Here is a 19,797-nt window from a genome sequence, read left to right as displayed (position 1 = left end):
TGCATTGAATCCAAATGTGCATTTCTAATCACTCCCAGTCTCAGTCCTAGTTATATTTCTAACCTCCCCAGCTTGTGTCCCTTAATCGTTTGACTCTGCAATAGTTTCATTGGTGAATTTTGAGCTGTCTTGGCCCAAATATTGCAACTACCTCTCTAATATCTCTGTCTTGCTATTTCTCAGATTTTTTAGAAACCTTTGTAAAAGCTGCTTTTTAAAAAATAAAAAACTACTTTGTTAACTCTTCTATCTCTCTGTTTGATGCCTTTTACTCTTTCATGAAGTGTCAGGGGATGCTTATCATGTTAAGGTACTGTGCTAAGATGAGGTGTTGTTCAGGATTCAGGAAGGCATTTTACTATTTGAATGCCTGGAAGAGGGAATGATAATTAATTGTCACAAGTAGACTTACATTAACACTGCAATGAAGTTACTGTGAAAAGCCCATAGTCGCCACATTCCGGCACCTGTTCGGGTACACAGAGGGAGAATTCTGAATGTCCAAATTACCGAATAGCACGTCTTTTGGGACTTGTGGGAGGAAACTGGAGCACCCGGAGTAAACGCACGCAGACACGGGGAGAACTTGCAGATTCCGCACGGTGACCCAAGCTGGGAATTGAACCTAGGTCCCTGCCGCTGTGAAGCCACAGTGCTAACCAGGGAGTTAACCAGGGAGGGAGGGTTTCCGTTTCCGTTATCTGGACCACTGGGAGCTCTTCCGGGGCAGGTGTGACCTGTATTAGCAGGACTGATTGCATCTAAACTGGAGAGGCATAAATATCCTGGCCGCGAGGTTTGCTAGTGTCTCACAGGAGGGTTTAAACTAGTATGGCAGGGGGACGGGTACCGGAGCAATAGGTCAGAAGGTGAAAGCATCGAGGGAAAACTCGAGAATAGGGCCAGTATGGCTCTGAGGAAGAGCAGACAGGGAGATGTTGCTGAAAACAGCGGGTCTGATGGCCTGAAGTGCATATGTTTTAATTCAAGAAGTATTACGGGTAAGGCAGATGAACTTAGAACTTGGATCAGTACTTGGAACTATGATGTTGTTGCCATTACAGAGACCTGGTTGAGGGAAGGGCAGGATTGGCAGCTAAACATTCCAGGATTTCGATGTTTCAGGCGAGATAGAGGGGAATGTAAAAGGGGTGGCGGAGTTGCGCTACTGGTTAGGGAGAATATCACAGCTGTACTACGGGAGGACACCTCAGAGGGCAGCGAGGCTATATGGTTAGAGATCAGGAATAAAAAGGGTGCAGTCATAATGTTGGGGGTTTACTACAGGCCTCTCAACAGCCAGCGGGAGATAGAGGAGCAGATAGGTAGACAGATTTTGGAAAAGAGTAAAAACAACAGGTTGTTGTGATGGGAGACTTCAACTTCCCCAATATTGACTGGGACTCACTTAGTGCTGGGCGCTTAGACGGGGTAGAGTTTGTAAGGAGCATCCAGGGAGGCTTCTTAAAACAATATGTAGATAGTCCAACTAGGGAAGGGGCTGTACTGGACCTGGTATGGGGGAATGAGCCTGGCCAGGTGGTAGAAATTTCAGTAGGGGAGCATTTTGGGAACAGTGACCACAACTCAGTAAGTTTTAAAGTGCTGGTGGACAAGGATAAGAGTGTCCTAGGGTGAATATGCTAAATTGGGGGAAGGCTAATTATAACAATATTAGGTGAGAACTGAAGAACCTAGATTGGGGGCGGATGTCTGAGGGTAAATCAACATCTGACCTGTGGGAGGCTTTCCAATGTCAGTTGAAAGGAATTCAGGACTGGCATGTTCCGGTGCGGAAGAAGGATAAATACGGCAAATTTCGGGAACCTTGGATAACGAGAGATATTGTAGGCCTCGTCAAAAAGAAAAAGGAGGCATTTGTCAGGGCTAGAAGGCTGGGAACAGACAAAGCCTGAGTGGAATATAAGGAAAGTAGGAAGGAACTTAAGCAAGGAGTCAGGAGGGCTAGAAGGGGGTCACGAAAAGTCATTGGCAAATAGGGTTAAGGAAAATCCCAAGGCTTTCTACACGTCCATAAAAAGCAAGAGGGTAGCCAGGGAAAGGGTTGGCCCACTGAAGGATAGGCAAGGGAATCTATGTGTGGAGCCAGAGGAAATGGGCGAGGTACTGAATGAATACTTTGCATCAGTATTCACCAAAGAGAAGGAATTGGTGGATGTTGAGTCTGGAGAAGGGTAGCCTGGGTCACATTGAGATCCAAAAAGACGAGGTGTTGGGCGTCTTGAAAAATATTATGGTAGATAAGTCCCCAGGGCCTGATGGGATCTACCCCAGAATACTGAAGGAGGCTAGAGAGGAAATTGCTGAGGCCTTGACAGAGATCTTTGGATCCTCACTGTCTTCAGGTGATGTCCCGGAGGACTGGAGAATAGCTAATGATGTTCCTTTGTTTAAAAAGGGTAGCAGCGATAATCCAGGGAACTACAGGCCGGTGAGCCTTGCGTCAGTGGTAGGGAAATTACTGGAAAAAATTCTTCGAGACAGGATCTACTCCCATTTGGAAGCAAATGGACGTATTAGCGAGAGGCAGCATGGCTTTGTGAAGGGGAGGTCGTGTCTCACTAACTTGGTTGAGTTTTTCAAAGAGGTCACAAAGATGATTGATGCAGGTAGGGCAGTGGATGTTGTCGATATGGACTTCAGTAAGGCCTTTGACAAGGTCCCTCATGGTAGACTGGTACAAAAGGTGAAGTCACACTGGATCAGGGGTGAGCTGGCAAGATGGATACAGAACCGGCTAGGTCCTAGAAGGCAGAGAGTAGCAATGGAAGGGTGCTTTTCTGATGGAAGGTTGTGACTAGTGGTGTTCTGAGGGATCAGTGCTGGGACCGTTGCTGTTCATATGGAGGAAAATGTAACTGGTCTGATTAGTAAGTTTGCAGACGACAAAGGTTGGTGGAATTGCGGATACCGATGAGGACTGTCCGAGAATTCAGCAGGATTTAGATTGTTTGGAGACTTGGGCGGAGAGATGGCAGATGGAGTTTAATCCGGACAAATGTGAGGTAATGCATTTTGGAAGGTCTAATGCATGTAGGGAATGTACAGTGAATGGTAGAACCCTCAAGAGTATTGAAAGTCAGTGAGATCTAGGTGTACAGGTCCACAGGCCACGGAAAGGGGCAACACAGGTGGAGAAGGTAGTCAAGAAGGCATACGGCATGCTTGCCTTCATTGGCCGGGTCATTGAGTATAAGAATTGGCAAGTCATGTTGCAGCTGTATAGAACCTTAGTTAGGCCACACTTGGAGTATAGAGATCAATTCTGGTCGCCACACTACCAGAAGGATGTGGAGGCTTTAGAAAGGGTGCAGAAGAGATTTACCAGGATGTTGCCTGGTATGGAGGGCATTAGCTATGAGGAGAGATTGAATAAACTCTTTGTTCTCACTGGAACGACGGAGGTTGAGGGGCGACCTGATAGAGGTCTACAAAATTATGAGGGGCATAGACAGAATGGATAGTCAGAGGCTTTTTCCCAGGGTAGAAAGGTCAATTACTAGGGGGCATAGGTTTAAAGTGCGAGGGGCAAGATTTAGAGGAGATGTACGAGGCAGGTTTTTTACACCGGGTAGTGGGTGCCTGGAACTCGCTGCCGGAGGAGGTGGTGGAAACAGGGACGACGATAGTGACATATTGACAAATACATGAATAGGATGGGAATAGAGGGATATGGACCCAGGAACTGTAGAAGATTTTAGTTTAGATGGGCAGCATGGTCGGTGCAGGCTTGGACGGCCGAAGGGCCTATTCCTGTGCTGTACTTTTTCTTTGTTCTTTGTTCTAGCTACTGTGCTATCGTGCTGCCTGGGGCAGCTGATTGGGGCATCTGTGCTTTCTCCCCGTTACACCTCCAGCCTTCTGCAGCTGGAACCCAATTAACGTGTTGTGCTTGCAAGCTGGATTGCCCTAACCTCCAGTTTGAAGGGGCAACATGGTTACAACTCAGATAACCAGGTGGTAAAGGATATAACTGGAACCTAGTCTTTCTAAAAAGGTTTTATTTACAGTCACACATCCAAGCCAACCACCACAGTTTCAGCCTGCCCCTATGTGCTCTTTTTGGTTAAACCAATTAAACTCTGTTCCTATATATGAGCACAGGTGAATCCCCAGTTAATGCCACCACCTGAATGAAATAAAACACCTCAATTAATACACAATTAACAAACATACTGTGAATTCAGGGGCCAGGGTGCAGAAAATAATCCCTCAAACCTCTAAAAGACTTGTTTAATTTTTGTGCAAGATATCTATTGAAGGACATTACAGGGAGCTCCTTTTATAATGTACCCTGTTGATGTGTTAGCTTTGTTTCATGGCGCAGTGGTTAGCATTGCTGCCTCACGGCGCTGAGGTCCCAGGTTTGATCCCGGCTCTGGGTCACTCTGTGTGAAGTTTGCACATTCTCCCTATGTTTCGCCCCCACAACCCAAAGAGGTGCAGGGTAGGTGGATTGGCCACGCTAAATTGCACCTAAATTGGAAAAAATGAATTGGGTACTCTTAATTTATAAAAAAAAAAATGTGTTTCATGGCTAGCTCTCATGCATCTGAGTCAGATGATGGCTGCAGAGAGTGGGTGCAGATCACACTCCAGAGACTTGGGCACATTACACTTCAGTGCAGTACTGAGCGAGTGCTACACTGTTGGAAGGTGTCACTTTTCACATCAGACATGAAACAGACATGTCACTTGAAGAAACCCAAGAGAACCATGGTTCTGTCTGCCCTCTCATTTGAGACGGGTTAATAACCAAAAGGGCATAGATTTCAGGTAATGAGCAAGAGATTTAGAGGGGATTTGAGGATAAGCTTTTTCACCTCCAGGATGGTGGGAATCTTGAGTCTCTGCCTAAAATAGTGGTAAAAGTGGGAACCTCAACATTTAAGAAGCATTTAGATGAGCACTTGAAATGCCATAGCATACAAGGCTACAAATCAATTGCTGGAAAACGGGTTTAGAATAGATAGGTGCTTGATGGCCGGAAGACCTCGCACATCTGTCCTCACTCCCCCAAAAACGGCTTAGCCTTGCCCCGGTCATGTGCACCCTATGCAGCACCTTAAATTGTATCAGGCTGAGCCTCGCGCAAGAGGAGGAAGAGTTTACCCTTCCCATGGCATCCACCCACATACCCTCGTCGATCTCCTCCTCCCACTTACCTTTTAACTCCTCCGCCAAGGCCTCCGCCTCCTCCTGCATCACCTGATAAGTTGCCGAGATCCTACCCTCTCCAACCCACACCCCGAAAGCACCCTGCCCTGGACCCTGCGTGCTGGCAGCAGCGGAAACTCCACCACCTGTCGCCTAACGAACGCCCTTACCTGCATATATCTGAAAGCATTTCCAGGGGGGAGCCCGAATTTCTCCTCCAGCTCCCCAAGGCTCGCAAACTTCCCGTCTATGAACAGGTCCCCCATCCTGCCCTGGGCCAACTCAGGAACCCCCCATCCATTTTCCCCGGGACAAACCGATGGTTCTCGTTGTGGGGATCACAACGAAGTCCCCACCTCCCCCTGTGACGTCTCCATTGCCCCCAGATTTTGAGGGTCGCCGCTACCACCGGGCTTCATTGAAAGCCTTGACTAACAGCGGTCCCACTAGCCCTGAAAACGTTTTATAAAATTCCATTGGGAATCCGTCATGTCCCAGGGCCTTACCTGATTGCATTGCCCCCAATCCGTCTGTCACTTCACCGAGCCCAATTGGGCCACCCAAGATTTCCACCAGCTCCTCATGTACCTTCGGGAACTCTAGCCTCTCCAGGAATTGGTTCATTCTCACCTCCCCCGCAGGGAGTTCCGACTCATATAAATGACTATAGAATTCATGAAACACGTCATTAACCGCCTCCGGGTCCCTCACTACTCTCCCCCTCACATCCTTAATTTTCCCTATTTCTCTCGCCGCCTCCTGCTTCCTCAGCTGATGTGCCAACATCCTGATAGCTTTCTCCCCATATTCATATATTGCCTCTTGCTCTCCTCAGCTGTCCTCCGCCTTGCCTGTGGAAAGGAGCCCAAAATCCATTTGAAGTCTCTGGTGCTTCTTCAGGAGCTCCTCATTCGGAGACTCCGCACATCTCCTATCCACATGTAAGATTTCTCCTACTAGCCTGTCCAGTTCTGCCCGTTCAAACCTTTCCCTATGCGCCTGAGTCGAAATATATTCCCCTCTGATGACCACTTTCAATGCTTCCCACACCACCGCAGCCATGGTCTCTCCCGTGTCGTTGGTTTTTATATACCCCCGAATGGCCTCCCTCATTCGCTCACATATCTTGTTGTCTGCTAACAGCCTTGCATCTAGCCTCCACTGTGGGCACTGAGAATTTCCCGTGTTCACCTGTAGGTCTAGCCAATGTGGCGTATGTTCCGATACTACGATTGCTGAATACTGTGTCCACCACCCCCGCTAACAGTGTTTTGTCCAGTAGAAAAAAAATCAATCCTGGAATATGCCTTATGCACATGAGAGTAGAATGAATATTCCTTTTTCCTTGGCCTCTCAAATCTCCACGGATCAACACCCCCCATGTGCTCCATGAACCCCCGCAGCTCTTTCGCCATTGCTGATATTTTCGCCGACTTAGAACTCCACCGGTCCATCCTAGGATCCAAGACCATGTTAAAATCAGCTTCCATAACTAACCGGTGAGAGGTCCAGGATTTTTCCCAGCATCTTCCTAACAAACGCGACGACATCCCAGTTTGGGGCATATATATTTACCAACACCACTGCCATTCCTTCCAGTTTCCCGCTAACCATAATAAATCTGCCTCCTGGGTCTGTCACCATTTTCCCCACCTCAAACGCCACCCTTTTGTTAATCAGGATGGCCACCTCCCTTGTTTTAAAGTCCAATCCTGAATGGAACACATGCCCGACCCATCCCTTTTTCAGTCTAAATTGATCCCCCAGCTTCAAGTGTGTCTCCTGTAACATGGCCACGTCCGCCTTTAACTGTCTCAAGTGTGGGCTCTCTTGATCGGCCCATTCAGGCCACAAACATTCCACGCAACAGTCTGGTCAGGGGGGCTCTTGTGTCCCTTCCCTGTCGATCAGCCATGACCTTTCCTAGGCTAGCCCATGGCCCGCACCTCCCCAGATACGCCCCTCGGCAGTAACCGCCATCTGGTCTCCATCTCCAGCCTCCTGGAAGTCCCCTAATTGTTAACAGTCCCCCCCCCCCCCTCCCCCATACCCCGTCACTTTTCAGCTCACCCCCACTTTGTTCCCGTGAACCAGCCTTACTAGCAAGTCTAGCAGGTCGCGTCCCTGGCGCCTAGGATTCTACCATCTGCTGGATCTTTACCCCCCAACTCTTAAGATAAGTTTTCGAAACAATAGCACCAAGCACAGAAAGCAAACAAACCATCCACTTAAGGTCTAGGCTCAACGGCCCACCCCTTCCCTTTACAACATCTTATCAATCCCATCACCTTCAAACAGAGCCCAAACAATGGAAGTGAAAACAAACAGGATAAATGGAAAGACAGAAAAAAGTATGCATGCAAAAATTCAGACGGATGTCTTTCCTTCCTGGAACATCTCAATTTGAGAACTTTACTTCACCCCCCTCCAATTTCTTCTTTTTTTACAAACACAAAAAAAGGAAGGAACTGTACCTTAGTACATACACTAAAAGTTCAAAGTTAGATAACTCCGAGAAATCCTTCTCTTCCCGGTCATCGCAACTCCAGTTCCAGTGCACCAAGGAACTTTTTGATTTAAATCGCGACCGACCAGTTTTTTCTTTTTTTTAAGTCCTTATGGGTCCCCCAGGTTGTTGTCTTCCGGCGAGCCAAAATAATGGGAGCTATTCTCTCTCTTCCCCCCCACCCCCACTCCGGGTGGGAGAACTCTGCGGGAACCCTGGGGGGGCAGCCTGTGGGGGTGGGAGGGGGGCTCTTTCACCGGGGTGGCCTTCGATGGGGTCTGGCCCGGGATCGGGGCCCACCGATCGGCGGGCCGGCCCCAGAACACCGACTCCATGTTGGTGAGGCGCTGGCGTGCGTAATTGCGCATGTGTGGGTTGGCGCGGCACCCATTTGGCGCCACGTAAGGACGCTGGAGCGGTGTGAACCGCTCTAGTGTCGTGCTGGCCCCCTATGGGGGCCAGAATAGGTCGTGTCCAGGCCCTGTTTGCGCCGTCGTGAAACGCGACGGCGTTCACGACGGCACGAACATTTGGCCTCAATATCAGAGAATCACCCCCATAGTTCCCGGTCCTCGTAGGTTACCCAAAGATGGGCCGGGTCGAGCAGTCCAAATTTTATTCCTTTTGCATACAGGGCCCTTTAACTTTATTAAAACTCGCCCTCCTCTTTGCAAGTTCTGCTCCCAAGTCTTGGTAATCCCGGATCTCGGCTTCTTCCCATACGAAACGTTTCGTCTGCCTAGCCCATCTCATGATGCATTCTTTGTCTAGAAATTGATGCAGCCTCACCACCATCGCCCTCGGGGACTCACGACCCTGGGACTTGCGCATAAGTGCCCTGTGAGCTCGGTCCACCTCCAACAGCCTGTCGAACGCCTCTGCCCCCATCATTTTCTCGAACATCTTCACAACATACGCACCAGCATCTGATCCTTTCCCTCTGACAGACCGACGATCTGAATGTCCCGCCTGCGGGAACGATTCTCCAGGTCTTCCATATTTTCCAGCAGCCGCTTTTGCCGATTCTGTAAAATGCCAATTTGCAGTGCCATCCCAGTGGATTGCTCCTCTTGCTCCGTTGTCTGCTCCTGTAGCTTTTGGATCGACTGTCCCTGGGCCATCACTGTCACCTCCATCCGGTCGGCAGCCTTCTTAATCGAAGCTACCACCTTGGTCAGGTCCTCTGCACACTCCTTACAGTGCCGGGCGAACTTCTCATCCAGGTATGTAACTAACTGATCCATCGACCATTCAGCCGGCGGGCCGAACCTAGCTTCTTTGCCATTGCAGCCACCAAGCTCAGATCCTCACTTCCAACCAGCTTTTGATCCCTTCTTTTGTGATTACTTTTTGAGCGTAGTTCCATAGGATAGGGGTCACCTTCTCCTCTTCTCACTTTTATCCACTTATGTTAGAAAAACTTTGCTCGAAAATCCAGCTTAAAAGCCGTTAAAAAACCACCAAGAGCAGGAGCTGCTAAATGTGCGACCGTTCACAGTATGGTCGCAACCAGAAGTCCTAGCAATCACTGTTTTAACCAACCTTTTTGATGTGCCATCTGGTATCTCCAGGGTTGGTTGTCACATTGTGCTTTGGTGAGACATTTTCCTGTGTTAAAAGCATTTTTATGAATAAAAATGGTGCTTTCATATTGTTTTTTGACTTGAGCCAATTCTGAACCCATGGTTTGTGTCTCATCATTAAGTACTATGATCAAAGAAAACTAAGCTCATCATTCCCAAGCTTCTTTTGGTTTGGAAGAGCAGCACATAAGTTGGAGATGAAGGGCAGCATGGTGACGCAGTGGGTAGCACTGCAGCCTCACGGCGCTGCCCCAAGTTCGATCCCGGCTCTGGGTCACTGTCCGTGTGGAGTTTGCACATTCTCCCCATGTTTGTGTGGGTTTCGCCCCCACAACCCAAAGATGTGCAGGGTAGGTGGATTGGCCACATTAAATTGCCCCTGAATTGGAAAAATGAATTGGGTACTCCAAATTTAAAAAAAAAAAGTTGGAGATGATCACTACTGCAAAACCAAAACATCACTGCTTATTTTTGTTTGTGTCCACAGCTTACAATTTTACTATACTCCCAAAAATAGCATATAAACTTGTGTTCAACTGACTTACACATTATTTTTAAAACACTAATTTGCATAACTTGGAAGTTGAGTGCTAAGGAGTTAATCAGCTGAAAATATGGGCTTCTGTAACTTAACGGTTATTTCGGTATTTTTCAACAGGTCAAAAGGTACGAAAGTAACATCAGTGAAGTCTCCCCCCTTAAATGTTTCTCTCCCATTTTGGTTCCCTGTTTTCTTGAAGGCTTTGGGGTTTGGCACTTCAGTGTCGTACACGTGTGATCCCACAGAATGTTTGTAGATGCTTATGTAGAACATTCTGTACACCCAGATTTTGTTCTCTCCTGAAATCCAGTCCACATGCCTATTTCTATCCGTAAGATGATTCTAATAGGAGAACAATTAGCTGCCTTTCCCCACTCACCACAATTTCCAAAGGGACAGAAGCAAATTGGCTCAGTGGAAGTGTTCTCAAGAGTTATGTCATTGGTTTGAGGCCCAATCCAAGATGAAGATGATAATTTTTACATCCTTGAGGGAATTCTGTGCAGTTTGGGTATTGGTGTTAAAAGGAGGTCCAGTCTGATCTGCCACGGGGACGTAATTGATCCCACCGCACTACTAAAATAAGAACAGAGGAGCTTGAGCTAACTTTTCTTTTTAAATTTAGAGTTCCCAATTATTTTTTCCAATTAAGGGGAAATTTAACGTGGTCAGTTCACCTAACCTGCACATCTTTGGGAGAATGTGCAAACTCCACAGACCGTGAACGGGGCCGGGATCGAACCCGGGTCCTCAGCATCGTAGGCAGCAGTGCTAGCCACTGCGCCACAGTGCTGCCCATTGAGCTAACTTAAGTCTATGGGATTACTCGTCCATTATCAGACCTGCTGGATGCCGAAGTGACTGGAGTTGGGGACATACTGGATGGAAGAGTGGGCTAGGTGTCGCTTCAAAACCTGGCTAGATGAGATAAAGTATTATTGGGTAATTCTCGTCATGGCTGAACACCCCCCCCCCCCCCCCTGCAATTTGATGTATATCCAGGAAGATTAAGATAACACCATATCTTCATCACAAACTGTTCTGTTAAACCATACCCCCCACCGCCATCCCCAACCTCTACCTCTAATAATAAGAAGTTTGTGGAGCTTGTTATATTCCAGAAAGCTAGTTGGTGAGAGATGGAACTGCAGCCACTCTTTAAAAATGGGCCCTGAAAGGAAAGTCCCTATAGTGAGTGACTTCCACCCTATATGCAGTTCTAAAGACGTGACCGTGTGCTTTTCGGAGAGAAAGCGACACAAAGAACAAGAGTGGGGGAAAAGGGGGGAAGACAGAGGGTGGGGGTCACTTCTCAAAGGTTAGACTTGGTGGTTGGGAGGGTGCTGCTGGTTTGCACTTCCTGAAGATTTTTAAAGCTCTGGCGGTGATCTTTCTGGTGTTTGTGGGAGGAAAGGGGGTGTCTTCATTCAGGACAGCCCAGGCACAGTCTTCCATCAGGTCTTAATAAAAGAAAACTTTGTCCACGCACTTTCAGCTGCGCTGGACCAGGCATGGGGGTGGGGCTGAGGTGGGGTATGTGGTTTATTACTGTTTGCAGGAGCACCCTCATGATTCTCCAGCCCTTCTCCCCATCTACTATAGCAGTTTAAAGAAAATTGTATCAAGCACCCATCTCTTGTTGTATAGGTTGGTCTCTCTTTCTCTCTGCTCCTCCTCTGGACAGATGCCGTTGATTGCTCCCTCTCTCTCTCTCTCTCTCTCATTCTCTCTGCCCTAATTGGGGACTCGGCAGCATGGCTATTGATCTTCAGAAGGCCAAAAATGGACTTCCGAACCCAACAATCATATTGCAGTTATGAATATTTATAGGGGGACAAGTGAGCTTCTGGTCAATGTCTGCTGCCTGTATACAGTTAAATATAATTAAGTACAACTAATAGATTCCCTTTTTAAAAATAGAAATAAGATGTTATCTACATTACCAAAATTTTGAAACCATGGAATCAGAAACCTCCATGTTCTGCAGTGTTACATTGGAATCCACCCTTCTGCTACTGTTGACAAATTATTTGTGCATGCATAACTTTGTAAAACAAATCAGACAGTTAATGACTTGTACCACCAATGTAGTTTGAGATTTCCTTTCTCCCATCCCCCTCTCCTCTCTTCCATCTGTGCACATGTGCCACCCCTCTTGTGTGAGCAGCTTTTTCTCCCGTTTTTGCTCACTCTCCCCTTCTCCCTCTCCCACACATCCCCTCACACTGTCTCCTCTCTCGTACTTCTTGCTTGCACATGCAATTCCTATCTTGTATGTTGTGGACACCCCCCCCCCCCCCCCCCCCCCCCCCCAAGAGAATATATTAGGAGTTGAAAGCTCTTGTATAGTTGGGGATTAACGGTCCTTGAAGGTTAAAGAAGATGTATATTTTGCGAAATTGCCCTTCAAGTTTCAATGTTCTGAATGTCTTATAGCCACTTTTGTTACTTGATTCTTTAGAATTGCTGAGATTTTCTGCTGATGTTTTGAGTAGAACTCCCACCACATGTGTTCTGCTCTAGCGACATTGAATGAGGGTGATATACTGTGGGAACACTCCTCATTACTATACTAGAACTAGGGGGCATACACTCAAAATAAGGGGGAGCAGATTTAGGACTGAGTTGAGGATCTTCTTCACCCAAAGGGTCATGAATCTGTGGAATTCCCTGCCCGGTGAAGCAGTTGAGGCTATCTCGTGAAATGTTTTTAAGGCAAAGGTAGATAGACTTTTGAAAAGTAAAGGAATTAAAGGTTACAGTGAGCTTGTGGGTAAGCGAGCTGAGTCCACAAAAAGATCAGCTATGATCTTATTGAATGGCGGAGCAGGCTAGAGGGGCCAGGTGGCCTACTCCTCCTTTTGTTCTTTTGTCATTTGCAATGTCACTGGAGCAGAATGGTCAGTGGCGGGAGTTCAACTCGCAATGTCTGCAAATAAAATCTCATAGTCCATTGTACATATGAGCTCATTAATGTGAAGTGTGTGGTATAAATATTCACTCAAATTCCTTTTTATAAAATATAGGGTTAATGTAATAAAATATATTTCTCACATCATCGAAATGGCAGTAAAGTTGATCTGGCATGTCAACTCAAAGTTATGCCGAAGACCTGCAGTACACATGAAGGCAATGCAGTCTGTAATAGACATGTAGTGATTTCTCCCATTTTGTGTGGCATCAATAATGGACATGTTAATATGATTTAAGGAGCAGTAATCTTATAAATTATTTTACCATCCAAATTAAAGATTATCATGACTTCTGAACACTTAAATGCATCTCTGTTGCCCATGGGCCAACAAGTCACAGTAAGGGAATTTAAAGGACAAATGTGAGTTAGGGAAATGCTGTTTGTGAAATGAGGTCCCGATGATTTGAATGGAATCTAAATGAAGCAAATGGGATACAAATGAGTCCACTTGCTTTGGCACACAATATTTTGAGGTCTATGTACAATTTTTGAAATTGAATAGTAAAGATCTTCCCCTCCAATGGCTTTGTGTTGAAATTACCATCTGTTGTAACATTAAACCAGAGGTCCAAGATCTCATCTGAATTAGCTACTGTCAGCGAGGTCAGGAGTTGGAATGCCACAGTTGGTCTCGGTGAACTGCTAAGGAGCGTCAAATCAATCCGGGTTCTTGCACTTGACCTCTGCCCAATATCCCTTGCACTAAAGTGCATCTTTATTGATGCTGGGTAAGGATGAGAATATGTTTGGCTGCAGTACAATCTGCAATTGAAAGTCTGCCAAGACTTGCTATCCAGGAACAAACTAAAAAATATCTGTCGAGTGAAGTACCAGAGGGAAGCTGCAGTGAAAGTCCGAGAAGTTCTGAGAAACGGGAAGAAAATTGGATAAGTATGGTATTTTAAAGCCTGTGTACCGAGCTGCTTCTTGAATAATAGGTAAACCTGTCCTGTAGTTTATGCAATCTGACAACTCGACAGTCTGGCAGCACCCAGTAATTACCCAGTAATTGGTATCTCTGATATACATATATCTATTCTTAATTACAGGTGCAAATCTGTTTATCCACCTTTTCTACGCATATGAGATAACGTCAACAGCACGGTGAGTAAGCTGCAACCGACTGTAAAGAAAACTTTAAAAAACAGGTTGTCAGGGATAAATTTCAGAGCTCCTTGGAGATTTTGAATCCCACCTGTGCAAATGCTGTCCCTAAACCTGCCAGTGCTAGGTTGAATGAATGTGGGAATTGAATGTTTATTGATATTTTATGCATTTGCATAGTCTCAAATTTTAACTTGTGTTGAACTGTATGTGAAGGAACAAAAGTGGATTATCTGGCACATTGGAGTTATGTCTGTTCGTATTGGCGATTCAAATAAATGATCAGATAAACATATGTCCCCAAATTACAGAAATATTTTTGCATAGCCTCTTAAAAATTATTCCACTTAGTGGCAGCCTCCATTCAGCCGTTTTGCTGTGCTTCTGCTTGTAAAGTCGTGATACCATAACAGCTAATCTGACCGGTTTAGGCATGCAACTGCACCTCGTGGCTCCAGCTGCCAGACTTACTATAGACCTGAGAAAGCCTGCTGATTGTGCCTCTGCAGCCTTCAATTTAAAGTTACAGAGAGCTGTCTGTTTACTTATGTTCCTGTGCCAATGCACAGTGTGTGGTCAGCATAACATCATATGGCTACTGAATGAAGAGAAGAAAAAGGTTGGCAACCTCCAATCCTGCTGGTATCTTGTTATTTTGTCATGCCCAACTGCACACTACTTCCTAGTTCAAGAACAAATGTTATTTTTCCTGGTGAAGACTATCTGGTGACAGCAGGTACATGAGAGACCGGGAGAGCTTGAAAAGATGGGCAACTTACTGCTTGTGGTCTTGACGTGGTTGCTGCCTGACAGTATGTTTTTAAAACATCTCCTGAATTTGCTGGAGGAGAATTTTGACAGGCCTGTGCATTTACATGGAGTTTCATTGAACCTGCTTTTCCACTTTTTGCAGGTCTGACCTGTCTGTCAAATTGAAACCAGAAACAGAGAATTTTGAGAATATTGCAACTTCGCCTTTCCCTCTGAAGCTTCATTGTGTTGCTCAGGAAGTTCTCAAAAGTTTTGGAGTAGTAATTTAGCTTGGGAGCCCAATATCCACAACATATATTGTGGCAAAGTATTTTAAATTGTCACCTGTGACACAGCTGTGTTTGGCTTTTTATTTGCGCCCAGTCATATTGACGTCTCCTTACTTCATGACTGTTTCTCAGTTGAAAATTCATAATTATATTCATGTATTGTGAGAAGTCAGAAGTGAAGATGTATCTGAAATGTGAATATTTTGTTAATTCTGTGGGACAGTCCGGTGTTGTTTCTATTCTTTTATTACCATCTAGTGGTAGAATCCCAAACTACTCTTCAGTCAGCTTGCACTGCATTATTTAAGGGATGCATCGTTCTGGGAAGGAAGAAAAATGCTTTTTGTCAAGAAGCACCTTGATATAGCAAGTTTATTACTACTTCCTAAAAGGGAATATTTATATTCAACAAAGTCATCAAGCAACTCCTGAGATGCACTATATTGAATCTCCTAACCTAAATCCTTCTTTGTTATGCTGTTAAGCATAATGTCCGAGTTTCTTTGCTGTTATCTGACCTGTACAAATGTAATCCCTTCACTCAAGAGGAGATGAGATAAAGCATCTGTTATGATTCTTTTGTTTTTAGAATTTTTTTTTCTCATCGACTGGATTTATATTTGTATTCGGTAACTGAGCAGTTTCATGTTTTGGGCATCAAACAGAAAGGCAGATTATGACCTGAACGATTGTAAATTGGGAAAGGGGAATGTCCTTCCTGGATCTGGGTGTCCTTTTGCACCAGTCGCTGAAGGTAAACATGCAGGTGCAGCCGGCGGTAATGAATGGTATGTTGCCCTTCAGTGCGAGAGGTTTCGAGTACAGGAGCAGGGATGTGTTGTCGCAATTAGACAGGGCCTTGGTGTGTCCACACCTAGAATATTGTGTGCAATTTTGGTCTCCTTTTCTGAGGAAGGATGTTCTTGCTCTCGAGGGAGTGCAGCGAAGGGTTACCAGACTGATTCCAGGGACTGTCATATGAAGAGAGATTGACTAGGTTGTGATTGTTCTTTCTGGAGTTCAGAAGAATGAGGGGGGATCTCATAGAGACTTATACAATTCTGACAGGACTAGACTGGATAGATGCAGAGAAGATGTTCCCGATGGTGGATGTGTCCAGAACCAGGGTCACAGTCTGAGCATTCAGGGTAAAACATTTCGGACAGAGAGTGAGGAAATCCTTTGCAGCCAGTCCGGATGAAATGATCAGTCGAACACCTCGTTACTTTAACATATGTTTATTTCTCGGCCGGGGCTAAGACCACTGTATCTCTTGAGAGTTGCAACAGCAAGCCAAAATCAATACATCTAACAGCAGTTCTTATACAGTTTTTGGTTCATTTCTGAGGGCAGCTCCCTCGCATTCCATTTTGCTGAAGGCAGCCACCCTCACCTTTCATCTGTGCCTTTAGTTTAATTATGATTATTTTCAAGCCTAGCGCAACCCTTCCCAAGGCCGTTACTGCAATTTGTCTGGTACAAAAACAAGTGATACAGCTTGCTACCAAAAGCCTGTAAAAGCCTGTCTTGACATTTCTTCACACAAAGCTTTTTCTAACATTTTGTTTTTCCCATAAAGTTCCAATCCATCTTGAGCCAAACTCTCATTGATCCATCATCAGCCAAACACTCAAGAGGAGATATTTCTTCACACAGAGTGGTGAGCCTGGTGGAATTCATTACCATAGGAAGTAGTTGATGGTTTCCGGGTGCGGCGATGACCAGCTGAGTCGCACGTTTCGGCAGCTCCCTGTGAAACGGACTTTTGGGCTCTTGATAGGAGCCCCAACGGCAATTTTAACGGCTGAAAACACCGTGCGGTAAACCAGAAGGGTGTTCCCCCTGGACACGGATGGAAAAAGGAGAGGAAAGTGGCCGGATTGCAGCGGATCCTTTGGAACAACGGCAAGGAAGGCAAGCAGAAACAAGATGGCGTCGGAAGGTGGCAGTTTCATATGGGGCCCTGAACAACAAGAGTTTTTGAAACGCTGCGTGGAGGAGATAAAAAAGGAAATGAAGAAAGAGTTGTTGGCCCCGATATTACAGGCGATTGAAGGGCTGAAAGAGGAACAAAAAACCCAGGAGCAGGAGCTTCGGGTCGTGAAGGCGAAAGCAGCAGAGAATGAAAACGATATACAGGGCCTGGTGGTGAAGGCGGAGATACAGGAGGCACACCAGAAACGATCTGTGGAGAGGTTGGAGGCACTGGAAAATAACGCAAGGAGGAACAACTTGAGGATTCTTGGCCTTCCTGAAGGTGTGGAGGGGGCGGACGTCGGGGCATATGTGAGCACGATGCTGCACTTGTTAATGGGAGTGGAGGCCCCGACGGGTCCGTTGGAGGTGGAGGGAGCATACCGAGTTATGGTGCGAGGATCGAGAGCAGGAGAAGCTCCCAGAGCCATAGTGGTGAGATTTCTCCGTTTTAAGGATAGAGAAATGGTCCTTAGATGGGCGAAGAAAACTCGGTGTAGTAAATGGGAGAATGCGGTGATCCGCGTCTATCAAGATTGGAGTGCGGAGGTGGCGAGAAGGAGGGCGAGCTTTAATCGGGCCAAAGCGGTACTTCACAAAAAAAAGATAAAGTTTGGAATGCTGCAACCGGCAAGACTGTGGGTCACATATCAAGGGAGGCACCACTACTTTGAGACGGCGGATGAAGCGTGGACTTTTATTGTAGAAGAAAAATTGGAATGATTGGACTACGAAAATGAACGTTTGGACAAAGTGGTGGGACAAGTGGGGGGGGGGCGAAGAGGGATTGTAGGTGGCGAAGAGGGGATTGTATGATTAATCCTGCGGTATGGTAACTTTTCTTTCTCCCACAGGTGGTGATGGGGGTGAGGTGGGGAGGGAGAGGAGATGGGGCGTTGGCCATAGGGAGGCGGGGCCGAGGAGAGGCGCGGCTTGGTTCCCGCGCTATGATAATTATGGCGGGAATAGAGAAGCAGGAAGGAGGGGGCGCCGCACGGGCGAGCCGTGATCACGGGGTGGAAGCCGAGGTCAGCCAGAGTTTGCTTGACTTCTGGAGCAACATGGGGGGGAGTAATTACGCTAGCGAGTGGGGGGAGGGGGGGTGGTGGGGCGGGGTGGGGAGGGGGGGAATGGAGTGGATTGACGGTTTCGGTTGCTGCTGTCTGGGGAAAGGGGGGAGTGGGTACTGGGAAGGATGGGCCGGGGGGCACCGTCTGGGAGAAATACAGCTGCGTGGGAACTGGGCGAGAAGCTGGAAAAAGATGATGGCTAACCGGCAAGGGAGGGGGGGGGGGGTGGGAAGCCCCCCAACTCGGCTGATCACGTGGAACGTGAGGGGCTTATACGGGCCGATAAAGAGGGCTCACGAGTACTCGCACACCTTAAGAAACTTAAAGCAGATGTGGTCATGTTACAGGAAACGCGTCACCTGAAACTGATAGATCAGGTTAGGTTGCGCAAAGGATGGGTAGGGCAGGTCGTTCCATTCGGGCTGGATGCGAAAAACAGGGGGGTGGCTATATTAGTGGGGAAGCGGGTAATGTTCGAGGCAAAGACTATAGTGGCGGATAACGGGGGCAGATACGTGATGGTGAGTGGCTAATTACAGGGAGAGATGGTGGTGCTGGTAAACGTGTATGCCCCGAATTGGGACGATGCAATTTTATGAGGCGAATGCTAGGACGCATCCCAGACCTAGAGACCGGAAAGCTGATAATGGGGGGAGACTTTAACACGGTGTTGGAACCAAGGCTGGATAGGTCGAAGTCCAGGACTGGTAGGAGGCCAGCAGCAGCCAAGGTGCTTAAGGATTTTATGGAGCAGATGGGAGGGGTGGACCCGTGGAGATTCAGTAGACCTAGGAGTAAGGAGTTCTCGTTTTTCTCCTATGTCCATAAAGTCTATTCACAGCATAGACTTTTTTGTGTTGGTAGGGCATTGATCCCCGAGGGTGAGGGGAACGTGGAATATACGGCTATAGCCATTTCGGATCATGCCCCACACTGCGTAGACTTGGAGATAGGGGAGGAAACAAGAGGGCGTCCACCCTGGAGAATGGACATGGGACTAATGGCGGATGAGAGGGGTGTGCTTAAGGGTGAGGGATGCATGAAAAGTACTTGGAACTCAATGACAATGGGAGGTTCAGGTGGGAGTGGTCTGGGAGGCGTTGAAGGCGGTGGTTAGGGGGGAGCTGATATCAATAAGGACACATAAAGGGAAGCAGGAGAGTAAGGAACTGGGAGCGGTTGTTGCAAGAACTTTTGAGGGTGGACAGACAGTATGCGGAAGCACCGGAGGAGGGACTGTATAGGGAAAGGCAAAGGCTGCATGTGGAATTTGACTTGCTGACCACAGGCACTGCAGAGGCACAATGGAGGAAGAGCGCAGGGTGTACAGTATGAATATGAGAGAAGGCGAGCAGATTGCTGGCACACCAATTGAGGAAAAGGGGAGTAGCGAGGGAAATAGGGGGGGTGAGAGACGAAGATGGAGAGACGGAGCGGGGAGCATGGAGAGTGAATGAAGTGTTTAAGACATTTTATAAAAAATTGTATGAAGCTCAACCCCCGGATGGGAGGGAGAGAATGATGGAGTTTTTGGATCGGCTGGAAATTCCCAAGGTGGAAGAGCAGGAAAGGATGGGATTGGGAGCACAGATCACGGTAGAAGAAGTGGTGAAAGGAATTAGGAACCATGCAGACGGGAAGAGCCCCGGGACCGGACAGATTCCCAGTTGAATTTTACAGAAATATTTGGACTTGCTCGCACCCAGCTACTGACGAGGACCTTTAACGAGGCAAAGGAAAGGAGGTGACAGACTGCTCCCGACTATGTCAGAAGCAACGATATCGCTTCTTTTAAAGAAGGAAAAAGGATCCGCTACAATGCGGGTC

At 47.0% G+C, this 19,797-nt stretch overlaps 1 protein-coding gene across 2 annotated transcripts in view; it reads left to right on the top strand.

Moving 5' to 3' along the window:
• kdm4b (lysine (K)-specific demethylase 4B) overlaps nt 1-19,797 on the top strand; it is a 1,116,292-nt gene that overhangs the window by 109,992 nt on the left and 986,503 nt on the right. The window contains exon 2 of one of the 2 annotated variants that reach the window (XM_072482755.1): nt 13,832-13,886. The exons of the other annotated variant lie outside the window; for it this stretch is intronic. The gene's annotated coding sequence lies outside the window, so the exon portion shown is untranslated. The remainder of the gene's footprint in view (nt 1-13,831; nt 13,887-19,797) is intronic. 2 annotated transcript variants of the gene reach the window in all.

This window comes from Scyliorhinus torazame, chromosome 18 (genome assembly GCF_047496885.1).
Source record: "Scyliorhinus torazame isolate Kashiwa2021f chromosome 18, sScyTor2.1, whole genome shotgun sequence".
NCBI lineage: Eukaryota > Metazoa > Chordata > Chondrichthyes > Carcharhiniformes > Scyliorhinidae > Scyliorhinus > Scyliorhinus torazame.
This window is presented reverse-complemented; position numbering and strand designations above follow the sequence as displayed.